The 12,680-nt window shown below is 39.5% G+C and overlaps 1 protein-coding gene across 4 annotated transcripts in view; it reads left to right on the top strand.

Moving 5' to 3' along the window:
• bmpr1ba (bone morphogenetic protein receptor type 1Ba) overlaps positions 1-12,680 on the top strand; it is a 159,904-nt gene that overhangs the window by 46,576 nt on the left and 100,648 nt on the right. For 3 of the 4 annotated variants that reach the window (XM_088628613.1, XM_088628614.1, XM_088628615.1), the window contains one exon: positions 11,429-11,483. The exons of the other annotated variant lie outside the window; for it this stretch is intronic. The gene's annotated coding sequence lies outside the window, so the exon portion shown is untranslated. The remainder of the gene's footprint in view (positions 1-11,428; positions 11,484-12,680) is intronic. 4 annotated transcript variants of the gene reach the window in all.

Below are 12,680 nucleotides of genomic sequence, written 5' to 3'. Positions count from 1 at the left end.
CTAAATGTCTATTGTCTATTGATAATCTTCCACACGTGGCATTTAGGAGATAAAGTGTGGACGTGTATTGTACATCAAATTTAAAATATCATGGAATCAGTGCAGTATTTTATTTTGCTAGGTTGAACCTTGAAATCCTGATTTATGCATGCCTGTATTTTGAAAGACACTTCTTTGAGAAGTCTGTGAATCTTTACCACAATAAAATCATGCCTAGAATCTTGTCTTTGGATTTGTATTGCAGGGACATCACATCGAGTTGTAGGCTCCTTATGAAAATACAGGATTTTAGGAATAAAATAACGGAAAAAATTAGTGGAAAAATACTTCGCTTCTCTTTCTTGCAACCATGCCTCTGGCTTGTAATGTCCACAGCCTTGCTGGATTTTAGTAAACTGATGGGATAAATTGCTCACTATTTATGTATTACAATTACGTGTTGTGAAAACATCTCTTTTAATCCCATAGAAATATCTTCTCTTGATTTTGAGATGATATTCCTGACAAATGCTACTGGTGCTGCTGCGTACAGATCACGTTGTAAGATTAGGGTTGTTATCCCTGGTGTCCCCCCTTAATTCATTTGGTGAAGCAATTTCTCATTTTTTCACCTGAACTGCTGAGCAGTCGGCCAGAGCACACAGTTATTTGTTATTGTTATTGTTTATAATCTAAACATGAATTTAAAGCACAAGTGCAGGAATCAAAATCCAAGGTCTTCTTATAGTACTGTATATCTCCAGAACCAGAAGGCACTGGGTGCAGAGCTCTGTACCCAGTGTCTGCTGATGGAAATGCTTGTGAATTAACAGTATCAGCAGTGAGATGGAAATCACAGGCGGTATTCAGGCAAGCATGCTGTAATCTTTATTAAATTAATGCGGAATGATTGCTTACTTCTGTTCTGTTGAAACGAACCAGTGGTTTCTAACTGATGGAGAATTGTTGCTCTCCAGCTGTGGTGTGCTTGCTGGGGTGATGGAATGAAGGGGTTATAAACTGGAGATGGGCTGGGGTCAAAGACCCCTCAAGCCACCCTGCCAGTCCTAATTTGCAGAACCGCTGTGTAAACAAACCTGGAATGAAAACAGTCTTGCAGTTGGAGACCCGTGCTCTTTCCAGAACTAACATTCCTGCCCAAGCCGGCTGTCCCAATTTAGAAAGACGTCCCTGTGTGGTGGGCTGTAGGGGCACTGAGGCTTGGGCCGTAGATTGACTGAGAGCTTTGTGTTCCCCAGCATGGGCCTTGACGTCAGTGTGCTGTGCTGCAGGCTTTTACACCTCAACCTTTCAAAGAACTATTGTGGGAAAATGGAACTGTAGCCCAGTGCAGCTCTGAACTGATCGTTTTGGCTGTTTTTGTGGGTTAACCTTTTGAGTGCTACACACACTGCAGTAAACTGTTGTCAGTACCACAACAAGACAAAATGATTCTTATGTTTCTTTTTCCCGTGCGCTCTGCGATTTAGTTTGTTCGATGTAAATGTCAAGCTGAGTGGCAAATTCAGATTGCCAGATTGCCACCTTGCAGGTTTCAAAGAGGCAGATGAATTTGGGGTTAATTAGAAAGGTCTAATGTGTCTCAGGATTGGAAGGTTTTCACTCTCACACCAGACATAAGGTTGGTATGAGACTGTGCTGGTCAACTGGCAGATATCACTGATGGAAAAAGGTCTAGCACTAGTGTACTGGGTGATCTTCCTGGATGTCTGGCAGTAAGGCTATAAAGATCCATTGAAATGCTTTAATCCGTTCCCTTAGTACGTACTGCATACTTTGCTTAGTAGAATAACCTCCTGAGATGTTACGAGCTTGTTTTCCTGTTTTCACAGGGGTCTTGAAGAACAAAAGTATACATTCTTACATTAAATTACCAAATATAATTTAATATAAGTCAACATTTAGTGGTGCTTGAGAGGTATGTAGAAAAGTGTTTATTGGATTTTGGGAATGAACAAGACTGAGTCGGTTTAATCGAACACATTGTATGTATTTTTATAGGTAGATGAGTTGAATGGCCTTGTTTCATTTGCTGACTTTTTTTCTTTTTATTCTTCATTTAGAATTGCATATATTCAGTCAATAATAAAGACTTTCTATGTGCAGTAGAGGAATTTAAGTTTTGTTGAGATAGTTTGCCTTTCCCCATTTTGTGAAACACCAAGAACTATTTAGTATTCATTCCCATAATTCTACATGCTCTTAAAAGAGATTGTAAGTACTGTATGTTTATTGGTTGACTTATTGATCAATTGTTTGGAAGTGGAACTGATTTCGGTTAAGTTGCTTGGAATTTATCTGGCGTCCTGAAAAAGCCCAGCACATTTTACTTTGAAAACTCTGGTGTTTGCAGTGCATAGCTGTAAAAGGCTCAGCTGACTTCCATGGCCAGAAATTCTCACATTATAGCTTATTTTCTTGTCTTTAGGATATTATGCATAAAACTTGTTTGACATTCCTTAAATTCATTTGCCATCATTTTCATCCTTTGCTGAAAGAGTGTTTTACGTTTAAAATACAAATTGCTTCATCTTAATCTAAACCAGACATGCCACTGTAAATAAAATTAGTATCCTAATTGTTCACTATTGACTTAGCAATTGTTGACTTCAAGGGGGCATTTGCTCGCCATTGCCAGTAGCTGCGGTGCTACACTGACATCATTTGTTTTGCATTTCGTTCTTAACTCATTTCTCCAGGGACCCTGGCCTGCAGTAAACACTTGGATCGGCTTTGGTAGCCTGGCTGTTCAGGGAGTGCTCAGAACTGCGCTCATACTCGTTTTGACAGCCTGAAAACAGAGCCTGCGATTGGACAGATTGTAGAAATCCTGGAAAATTTCAAGGATTCCTGTTTTGTTTTGGGGTAATAAGCACAAAATTGAAAAAAGGTTATGCAGATGCTTTTACCTGTGAAAGTATTTAGCTAATTATCCACAGTCCTTTTTTAAACATTTATGTGGTAGATAATAGGACACACATTGCATTTATCTGCAGTAATTTAATTGAAAAAAAGCCTTGTTTTCTTTTTGAAAGGCCTATTTGAATTCTTCTTTGCCTTCTCTTACCACATCCAAAGTAAAAGATGTTAAACTTAGTATTTAAAAGTATGATTAACGCTTCAATGAAATCTCATAAAAATTAACCTTGTGCGATTGTTTTAAAGCACGATTTGAACTATAGTATGATCTCATAAGAAAGACAGTTAGTTTACTAAACTGGAATAACCATATCAAAGCCTTGGCTTTAAGTGTTTTTTGTTTCTAAACAAATGGATGTATTTTAACTTTTCACAACACTGAAATGCACGAGATGTCCAGCTGAAAAATTTGCTTGGCATTACTATCATGTGCTCAAGAAGACAACTTTGAGTAGAACAGTGCGCAAAGTAACCAAAGTAACCAAACATAATGGCAGACCTACAAACATGCCACCAGTATTTCGAAGGTTTGATGTAGCCTCTCTTGTATACGAAGTATAATATTTGTTCCTGTTTTGGTGATGGAGCTGTGTGTGGGAAACTTGAGACAGGACCTTGCTCACATTCTGGCCAAAATTGACTTTAATTAGTGGTGGAATGTGAACTGAGGAGCTGACCTGGGAGTTGCTCAGTAATGAGCAGTGCCTTGTAATTATTTACACGGACGCCGATCAGATAGATGCCTTTCTGTCCTTTTTCAGGGTCTAGTTAATTGAAATTATGTTGCTTGTTGGAGCGTTTGACATGCGAAGAGGTCACTGTCAGTTTTGGAGAGGACCAAGACCCCTTTCTATCAAAGACTGTTTTCTTCTGTTTCCCCGGGGCACAGCAAGTGGTTTTAGGATCTTTCTGTAGCAGGTTAGTCATGCCTTTCAAACAGTGTTCAGGAGGTTAGCTTTTCCATGAAGAGGTGAACCCACAGGGGTCAGAGAGTTTGTTATTTTTAGGATGAACAAATTGCTTGTGCAGATTCCACAATGGATTTTGCATGATCCCCTGCATTGGTATTTGTTAACCTGCTGAAGGACAACAGCGCAAGGTGTAAGCAACCAATATTTGTATCGATTCCTGGAGGGGAGGCTGGGGAGATGCTAAGGGCAGTGCTGTGGGCAGAAGGAGAAGCAGAGTGTGATACTGGTCAAGTCAAACGTGAAATAGTCTGCGCAGAAGAAGACAGGTACACTTGCAAGGTAAGGTGAACATGCCCGATTCCACACGCTGTAATTAAAAACTGTTCAACATTTTTTCTGTTTTACGACAACACAATCTGTTTTAAAACCAACTGTTCTTCTCAGGATAACTCTTTCTCCAGGGTTAAAGATATTTTCCTTAGTAGTCTCTTTGATCCCTTTCTCTTATCTCTTCATGTGTTTAATAATAACAGCATATTCCAATGAAATGTTCAGTCAGAAGAGTGTGTTTTTTGTTATGGGGGTGATAAAAATATTTCTCAGACTCTGAGAACTGCACCCGTGACCTGTCCTTATCTCCCCAAAAGCTACCATCTAACCAATTTAAGTCATGTGCTTATTTATTGTAGTTACTGTGGTAACAGAGCTACTGGCCTTGGACTTCATCTGTTACAGTAGCAACCATGCCTGTATTCGAAATACCTTCCTTTGTGATGGTTTCTTCAGCACAAAACACTTTCATACCACTGAATTCCTGCAGGCACATAATTCCACTATAACCTTGAGATCTTCAATTACTTTAACATTCTGTCTCTGATAAACTTCATTCTCAGAACTGCAAAAACTGCTCACTGTCATACGCGGCTGATCATGAAGTGAGCTTGCTTACAGAAATGCGGCCTAAATCAGGTTTTAAGGAAAGGTTTTGTAATCGTCTTATTACTGTATATCCTGTATTATGTGTCCGCGTGGTTGTATATGTATAATCCTCAAATTCCCAAAGGCTTACAGATGATGATGTAGTCAAATCAGGAGATATATGTTTCTGTTCAATCTGTATGATACCTAAGTACAAAAGGGACATTTTTAAATTGTTAGATAATATGGTTGACAGGGGTAAAAGAACAAGTTAACAGAAACCTGTTTTCATTTAAGGCTGCTTTTTCATTAAGGCATTTCCTCTGACTACTACGAAAGTCATATTAAAGTAAGGAACAAGTGAAGTCTTTATATTATAACGTATAAACATGGATGACGTCCACTCAAAGCCATAAGAAGTGATCATTTTGAGAATACTTTCTAGCTGAACTGGGATAGGGTTAGGGTTAATTTTGGTGAACAAAATATATAAAGACAATATTTTATAGAGTGTTATAGCTCTTTTCCTGATCTTATTGATGTGGTTTATGCACAATGAAGCATCCGTTCAGCACGGATATACTGTATTTTACCCTAAGCACATTTGTCCAGGGGTATACTACCAGTTGGAATAATATTGTCAGGCTGTGTCTACACATGGTTGATGCTTTCCACTACAGCTTTTTGCTGTGAAGAGAAAGTGGCCATGGGTTATTTTAAATAAAGGAGTGTAGTAACCAGGTCAAAGTCGGAGTGTGTCAGTACGATAAATGCCTTGCAGCTTTTTTCTGCACTGTGTGGATCAATAGGGAATTTGACACTTTATTGTATAACTTCACATTGCTTATTGCCTTGGGAATATTTTTTCCTTTTTTTCGTGCTGTGTGCTAAAATTTGTGGTCCTCCATAGCATATACAGTAGCACTGCTTGTTCTCTTCTGTGAGGCATCTTTCTGGTTTCTCTGAATCCGTGCTGCTGCCTCTTTCTCTGGTTTGTGTGATTGCATTTTCTTGCGGTTTCGCTGTTTTACTAATTCTGTCCCTTTTTTTGTTGGCTAGTATTTCTTATTTCAAAAGGCCCTGCTGTGTCAATATCTTTATTCTGTTGCTCTATGCAATGTAATTTAGACACTTTCTTGTCCAAGCTATTGTTATGCACCATGTCTTGGATAAAGGTGTCCTTATTGTTAATAATTTTTACTTGCAGTTTAGACATATGGTAGTTTATGCAAACACTGTGTGTGCATTGTTACAGTGAAGAAAAAATGCAACCATGTGTCTCAGCGAATTTTTACAGCTTTTTGAATGATAGTTTTAGCCTGTTTTTATATTTCTGTGAGTGAAGGAGATGAGATGGATCACAGCTTCCATTGCAGCGCCTTCATTATTGCTGCTGAGTAAGACCATAGTCATTGATTATTTCCTCTTTCCTGATATCTTTTCACAAAGCAGTCGCTTGGTATTTTTAGTTGCACTTCTCATTGGAGTTTGTCATCAGCAATATCCATTTAATGTTCCTTTCCATTCACTACAACGTGGCTGAGCAACATTTCCTGTTCATCTGTGATCATAGTGGTTTGCTGGATGATACATTACTGTACACAGGACAAGCAACATAAAATTTTCAGTTCATATTATCAGCATTGCAAAGAAGGATGCATTGATTCATCAGTATCCCAAATCCCGCTTTATTTAATAGATCTAAACTGATACAGAGATAACCGTAAACTAGGGAGTACAGAGTGGATCTGAGCCAAGACTGGATTTGTAGGGTCCTATTTGTAGAAAAGCTGCTTTGCTGTGCAGGAATCCTAGACGTGAGGTTTCAGATCTGTGCTCTGTTGATTTTTCAAAATGTTGCAGAGCCCCTGCTCTCAAATGTGTGTAAGTTTTGTGACACAGACAGGTCTCTTAACAGACTTAGTTTAAGAGTATGACCATATTATAATGTAACATTATATGTTTCTTCATGATATTAACATTTCTAAGGGAAAATTATAAATAAGCTCTGTTTGATAATGGGCAAGCTTCTTTCTGGAGTCTCCATGACTTATCAAATGGATGTTTATTTAATCTCCAACTACGACTCCAGTCCAATAATAAAACCACCCTGACTTTAATAATCAGACTCACGTACACTGATGATTCTGCATTCCAGACAGTTGTCACCATGTATGTATTGAAATATCTGAGATAATGGGACTTAGAGTTCTATATCTGTATCTTAGCATCTATATTCCCAATACTCTAAATCAGAATGCTCCAAATGCATCCACCCCAGTATCATTGATACAGAGTGTCAATGAGTGTCTTAAAACTGTAGAGCACTTTGGTTTTGTTTTCCAGCTATCAGACCTTAGTCTTCCAAAGCAGGTTCTTTTGGACAGACAAAGTGTTTCAAATATATGGTTAAAGCTAACATGAGGAGCCCAGCACTTTGAGACTCAAAAATGTCAGAATAAGAAAGCGAAGTGAGAACATTGAAGAGAGCTTAATAGGTCTAGATTGCTCAGTACAGCACCTGATACCCCCCGAGACAACACCTGCTGCTCTTCCAGGCAGTTTGCAGAGCCCTTTGTTTGGGACCTATGGGCAGCAGAGGTAAAAGTGATCTGTGACTGTCAAATCAGTCCTGTAGCCTGTCAACTGAGTTGTCCTAGTTGACCGTTCTTAAAGTAAACGAAGATTGAAGATTTTACAATCTTACAGTTTTTTTCTAGGTTATGTGTGTGGAGGGGAGGTAAGAAATGTCCCCTGTTTGTGAAGGAAGCATTTACTCCCCCCTTTTGGGAATAAACCGTTCCCCTTGTAGAATAAACATTTCTAGGAGAGGTAAAATATTGTCACACAGCTTTCAATGCACAATCCCTCTCCCTCTGCTGATAGACACATTATTAAAGGGTAATATGCCATCAGCCTGGGACCATTTCCCTCCTCTTACTGAAATCTCTTAATACTGCATTCTCAACACGACTACCCTGTTTTTGTGTATTTTCTTTTCATTTTTGCTGCAACGCTGTGCTGCACAGATGAACAAAGGGGATGGGTGAAGGTATGTACATAAACCTCTTCTGCTGCTTGAAAAGAGTCAGATACTTCACCTGGAAGATGAAAGAACATGACTTGCCTTGATTAAAGCCTGACCTACTTTTTATGCACACGTTAAGGCTGTGCTCCTCGTATTTCCCCATGTTGGTCTGTGACAGCTCTTTCTATGTATTGTTGATGGCAGTAACTCAGTGCTGTATGCAAACGTTGGGGCAGGTAATACATCTTGTCATTCAGTATGGCTGCAGTGGAATATTCAATCGGATCTTTTTAACTAGGATATCAGTAGAGACCAAAGAATATGAGATAGAGTTGAAATAGAGTTTAATTAAACGCATAGCAGCAATGCAGATAGACCTTTTTGTCATGTTTTGCGCCAAACTTTAGCAACAATGTGGAACTTTGAGATGGTAAAATAGATAGTGAGATGTTACTGACCGGATACGAGATGTTTCTGTCTGGATAATAACACTCAATGTCGATGTGAATCAAATGGCTTTTGTGTTCTGAATCCCAGGCATTAATACACGTCTCCCTGGTGTCTGCTGATGTTTACTGGTATCCATAGTAAACGTGAGGGGGGCTGAAGTACTTTCACACTACACTGTACTTGGGGCAGGAATTTATAAAGACTTTATAAAGTGCTTCTTTGAGCCAGACCTCATCTCTGCTACTGTATTACTATGTGGTGTTGATATTTTCTCTAATGCATTATTTTTGTGTAATTTTATGTAATTTAATGCAAGTTATGTGGTAAAATGTATAGTTTTCTGAAAGCAAAAGTATTGTTAAGCTAAGTAAGTTAAGCTAAGTAATGTCTGCGGTGCACTCAGTGCCTGAGACGCTGAGGTGAACTATATTAATATCATCCAGTGGTGTCTTTTACTCATCAGCAGAACAGCTTGCTGTTAAACATCACCAGCATGGAGAGAGGTGAACGCCCGTCCTAAGAGAGAAAAGCTCTTGATAAAATCTCAGAATAAAAGTTCCCAAAAGTGTAACAGGGCCGTGCCTCAGCTTTCTTTTCACAAAGTGTTCGTCTCGTGTTACTGTTATTCATCATCATATTGTCAGTGTTTTTCGGGTTCTTGACAAAAAGATGGCAAACTAACTCGTGTTTACATTTGAAAAAATGATAAGGCTGGCAAGAGCTCAGCTCCAACTGCAGCGTGTCTAAAGTGAGCCCTTATAGAGTAAAAAAGGAAAGTGTGCATTAAAATTATTAATCAACAACAAAGGAAATTTGAAAATATTCCTCGCTGGCGTGGCACAGATAGCTGTGTGGTCTGAAAGGCCTGATAGAAGGCGTTCTTAGTAAGTGAATCGTCTTATGTTTTTTAAATAAAGTGGATGGGGAGACCTTGTGCTTACCAGTAATGTGTGTGGGATTGCCAGAGAAGAACAGTGGCACTGAAGCTATTTAACTCTAAAAGCACTGTGTGGTAACATTGACTTCAGCCCTGCCTCACTGAGTATTGAGATCTGCTTGCACATGCTTTCTGATTCCAGCCCAGACCTTATCTTTCTGATCTTGCTTCAAGCAAAAAAAAAACACCCTGATATAATTAAAAATAAAAAGTCACTGTTTCCAGGATTTTGTGTACTACTGAGTATGCTCATTAAACATGTATTCCAAGGAAAAGTCTGGTAAACGTAAAAAAAACAGTACTGGAATGTAAACTTTGCTTTTCATGCTCACGCTGGATAAACCAGCTGACAGCAGTAACACCTTCAAACATGTAATGTCTTCAGCCTGAAACACTTCTCTGTAACTCCCCATTGTAAAGACAGCAGCTCCTTTGATCCCTTCATAATCCCTCCCTAAACCTTCGTGTCTGCTCTGTAAACTCACTATGGATGAGGCATGTCACCTGGTATTCTCCTTCTGTCGAACTCGGGACTCCTGCTGACATTCGTAGCACACGGGGTGAAAAGAAAAACCGAAACAATGACGTTTGTCTCCCACGGAGTGAAGAGTTGAAAGGAAAAGGAAGACGGGTTAATTAAGATGTTGAGAGAACAGCCGCCTCAAGATATCTCGTTTTTCTTACGTAAACTGCAAATGCATGAAAAGCAACCAGCGGTTTCACAAGCCCAGAGTAGCGCTAATTTTGGACTTTCTAATGTTGTTTTAGGTGAACTATTTGTCACCTCTCGGAGGGTTCTTGACAGCAGCGTGGGAAGTCTTGAAAATAGGAAACCCGCCTGCTTGTGATCTTTCTGTGGGGATATTTGCACAATTTTGAATAAATATCACAAAAGGTTAAGCGAACTGGAATCGTGTCTAAATGAAAGCTGTGGTTACGTTTGAGTTCAGCAGCTCTGCTTAAACAAACATTACATTAGCTAATACAATTGCAGTAGCGTGAAGGGGATTTCAGTGAATGATGTGTAATTCCACAACAAGGACCGGTATTCTGTAATGCCTTCTGTAAAATAAGTGGTATGCTAGATTTGTCAGCTGTTCTCTTTTTTTTAAAACACAAGCCATTATGTTGTTAATTTTTGGTTGTTTTTTTTTTGCATAGTAGCTTTTTTAAAAATAAAATCACAAAAATGTATGAAACTGATATGACCACAATTCTAAAAGCCGTATTCTATGATTTTTTTCATACTGTACTTGAACTGGTGCTCAAGACCTCTAAGGAATTGCTTCTGTTTGGATTGGCTTTCTAAATCTGGCAAGTGGAGTCACAGAGTGCAAGGTGTCTGCTGTGCATTGAAGTATACCTTGTGGGTGCATTTGACTTTACCTTAGGCTTTAACGTCATGAGAAACTTTGCCAAGGGGAGGAAGCCATTCAGCCAGTCCAGTTCATTTTCGTTGCTGGTAGCTCATTCATCTGGGGAGCTCAATCAGCCACTTCTGAATGAAACCAAGACATTGGCTTTGACAACATGGCAGGGTAGCCTTTGCCAGACTCCTATGAACTTTTGTGTAAAGAAGAGCTTTGAATTCACATCCCATTATTTACCATTTTTGGTGTCTAAAATGCCTTCATCTGCCATTTACAACACCTTGAAACTCAAAGAACAACTTAATTTTTGGTGTTTGGTTCAACAGATCCCTGGGGAAGTTTGCATTTGCCAAGCAAGAGTGTTGAAAACTAATTCACCAGAGCCTTCAGTGCTGCTGGCTTGTGTGCTAACCTGTGATACAGCATTATCCGTTACTGGGCATAGTCTATTTTTTTAAAAAAACTGATGGTTTTGTTCCATCATTTTCTGGAGTTGCCACTTTAAAGTCTTCAGCATCTTGTGCAAGTCATTTAATTGCTAAAAGGACAATGGTTAATTTGCAGGGCTTTTGTAAGAAGAAACAATTCCTGTTTATCTAGCTTTAATAAATGAGCGAAGTGCTAGTGTTATGATGCCTGGGTAATGTCATGCTATTATGAAAGAGAAAAGAAAGATAAAAAGAACTTCTGTGTACCACTTGGTTGTTTAATCATATCTTGATTAAGAGCATTGCTTCCTCCTGCACTGATAGCAGCCCCTGCACAGACTGGCAGACACCATAAAAGGGAGACCTGCAGGGTGAGAAGAGCTGCACACGGGCTGTTAATTTTCTTGTCAAAACGTAACATGAGCCTCCTAATAACTGTCTTTATGTAATCGCATTTGTTTTTGCAGGGAGTCCGGTCTGACTGCAGCTTTTAAGAGGAAGATCTGCAGCTGCCTGGTACAGGTAGGAGCTGGGGCTGTCTCATACTGTACAGCGTGTATTGGGCTGTGGGATTTTTGGGGGGCAGAAAGTGCGGGCATCAGATCAGAAGGTAAACAGGAATGTGTGAAGGTCTACTTCAAAGAGATGCCAACAACAGCAACGTTCACATGCAGTGAAGAGCGCAGAATTTGCAGGCATCTCACCTTTTTATTAAAAAATACAGTAACAGCGGTTTATGTGATTTGGTACTCAGAGTGGGATTCACCACTGCCTTTGCCACAGAGAAACTCCAGGTGGCTTGCTGGCAGTACAAGCCCTTAATAAAAGAGAGCATCGGTTTCTTGAATCACACGTTCCATTTTAGTGTCAGAAGAGCCTTTAGCAGTTCAGTCATTTCCTGTAGTGTGGGGTTTGGAGGAGGTGTGAGAGATGAGGGCCTTGTTTGTCAGCTGCAATCACACCCCTGTATTAAGTATGACTTATGGAGTGATGACTTTCTCTTGTTATTTATAGTGATTATGCTGTAGGCCATGCAGTAGATGTGTAATTGCATGGACTTCCAGTTTTTGTCCGTACAGTACTTCATATGGTTTTCATTAGGTAATGCCGTTGCTGATAATTATTGCAGTAGTGCTTACAGTAATTGTATTTATGTCAATACTGCAATGACTTGTTTGGGTGTATGAAACCTGACTTTGTATTTTTTTAATTTTGTTGTGATATGTTTTTTATGTATTGAAAAATACTCTGAGATGACTGCTAAAGGCACTAAATAAAATCGTTTATTATTCTGTTTTTTTAGTTAAGTGTATCGTGTGTGTTGTTTTTTCTGTGGCAACACGGTATTGCTTGGATATGTCCAATAAGCTGAAATTCAATGCTGTGATTTCTCCTTGCAATCCCTGTTCCATGAGCTGGGCTACTCGAGGACTGCGGACCCTGTCTGGTGTGTGTGGTGAGCTGTGTAGGGACCGAGGTTAAAGTATAGTTAACCAGCAGATTATGGTTACATTCCAGCTTTGTTCCATGATATCATTGTTGTGGCAGACCCGGCAGAAAATCTGAACAGCTGTAGAACTTTTCAGAGTCTCGCATTACACAACATGGCAGCTTGTCAGCTCCATGATATATTGTAGGAGGGGCAGTGTGTGCCAGGTCATTGCAAAGCTGAAGGGAAAGTGAGACAGGGTTGTGTAGAATTAGGGTAGCTTGAAAACC

Source organism: Lepisosteus platostomus, chromosome 4 (genome assembly GCF_059453375.1).
Source record: "Lepisosteus platostomus isolate fLepPlt1 chromosome 4, fLepPlt1.hap1, whole genome shotgun sequence".
In the NCBI taxonomy this organism is placed as follows: domain Eukaryota; kingdom Metazoa; phylum Chordata; class Actinopteri; order Semionotiformes; family Lepisosteidae; genus Lepisosteus; species Lepisosteus platostomus.
Note: the sequence above shows the minus strand (reverse complement) of the source record. Positions and strands in the feature narration are given on the sequence as shown.